Consider the following 2182-nt stretch of genomic DNA (forward strand, 5'->3'; position numbering starts at 1 on the left):
AGTTAGTATGTATTTCCTGTCTGTAAACGTGCAGTAATATAGAGATAGGATTCTTATCGGTGTAAATCAGTGGAATTCTAATTCGCAATAGGTGCATCGCAAACGAGTTCTTAAGTGCAACAAGCCCGGCAATACGACGGGGTCGTAGTAGTTGTTGTTGTTGTTGTTGTGGTGGTACTACTGCCGGCGGCGTGTTTAATCCCGACGAAAATGCTAATCTGTCGTTAGTTTCGCTCCGTGAAGAATGTAAACTGTCCAAGGTACGCGTCTTTCTCCATCCGCAGACAAACAGGAAACGCAAATGACGTTTATAGTGTTATGGGTATAGGTTCTTAGTCGACTTTCATATAATCCAGCTAAGTTTTATTCAATCAAATCACTCACTCATTCATTTACTCTCACTCTCTCTCCCTTTCTTTTTCTTTTTTTCGAAAGAAAGATTATCTTTATCAAAATACATCGGTGTGAACAAATTTAACTCTTATTGAAAGACAATATAACAAAGATTTGGCTGAAATTAAAAGCTAAATGATTTATACAAACACTTGTATTCTTTTTAATTTTTATTTATTTTCGATTTTTTTCTTATTATCTTTGTGAAATTTTGCTAAACTTTTTGTATATATATATACAAAATGTTAAATTGCATATAAATATCTCTTTAACATAATATTAACCATCAACACGTCATTAATTCCATTTTTAAAACTATAGCATTTGATTAACCCGTTGAATAATAATTGTTACAGCAATGTATATAATTTTATCAATTTTCTATATATATATAATTCAATATATATTGTATGAAATTATTTGTTGATAGCAAAATGTAAGCCAAGATGATACGTTAAAATGATTTTGAAGAAATTGTCGTTTTATACATATATATATATATAATAATATTAATATATATATATATATTAATTTTTGTTTAGATGTTAAAATTACAAATTTTGATAAAATATTGTTTCGTCCCATATATCTTGTAAAATATTTTCAGAGTAAAACATCACACTGAAAATAAGCCGGCGGCGCGTGGGAAAAAAAAATTAAATGCTGGGGGAGGGGGGGGGTTGGGATAAAAGTTTGAAAGATGATTTTAATAAATCAATTATTCTTATTCGAAACTTTTTTATAGGCTAATATTTTTTTCCCCTTTTTAGATTATAATACAATGAAAAAAAGCCGCAAAACTTTTTCTTTAACTTCGTGTATAGGAAATATTCTCGAAATGGAATAAACTAAAGTTGCTGAAAGATTGGAAGATAAAAACAAAACTTTTTTTTTTACAATTTGAGAAAATAAAATTAGCCTAAACAAAGAGGTAATCGTTTTTCAATAATCGCTTAAAAACTTTTTAACAATATCTCGCCATTAATTTATTATAACAGAAACGGAGTAGATATAATAAAAAAAAATGCAATCTATTAACTTAAGTAAATTTATCGAAATAACCACACGGGCGAACGTGAATAATTAAGTTTTATCACAAAAAGTTTCCTTATTTTATTAAAGAGAAATTTTAAAAGCTTTCAACCGTTGCTAGTTCTCCTAACTACTACGAGCAATTAATACATATCTCATATCTATCTAATATTATTACATATATATTAATAAAAACAAATGCAAAAAGTAATTAATCGTTGTTTAAAATTTTGGAAGAAATAAAACATTGCTACAATTATCCGCAGTGCTATATAATTTTTTAAACGGACAAACAATAAATCAACAAACCAACTAATAATTAATTTCACGATCTATTACATAATACAAACAACTTGAATTAAAAATAAACGATACAAAATCAATGTCCGTTTATTCGGTCTACTTACAAAATTACTATAACACATATATATTCATATAGTCTATCTTTAATCAATAATTATTTGCATTAAAATAAATAAAACCAAAAAAAAAAAAAAGGAAAGAAAAAAAAATCGACTAAATCAACAAACCAACAAACATCCATTTTTACGATCTATTTCATAATATCATAAGCAAACAATTTGAATTGAAAATAAATCAAATAAAATCAATATTAGCAATTGATTGACTTAAACACCATTTACAACGTGTATACGTAATTCCGTGTCTCTTTTTCCCCCTTTGACCGCCCCCCTCTCTCTCTAACTCCCTTTCTCTTTCGTTGTATAAATTTCAGAGTACACACACACACATACAC

The 2182-nt window shown here is 27.8% G+C and overlaps 1 protein-coding gene across 1 annotated transcript in view; it reads right to left on the reverse strand.

Annotated features, from left to right (window-relative positions):
- Positions 1-2182, reverse strand: part of LOC122517096 — a 202366-nt gene that overhangs the window by 161376 nt on the left and 38808 nt on the right. The window lies entirely within an intron of this gene.

This window comes from Polistes fuscatus, unplaced genomic scaffold, assembly GCF_010416935.1.
Source record: "Polistes fuscatus isolate 324 unplaced genomic scaffold, CU_Pfus_HIC Scaffold2, whole genome shotgun sequence".
Lineage (NCBI taxonomy): Eukaryota > Metazoa > Arthropoda > Insecta > Hymenoptera > Vespidae > Polistes > Polistes fuscatus.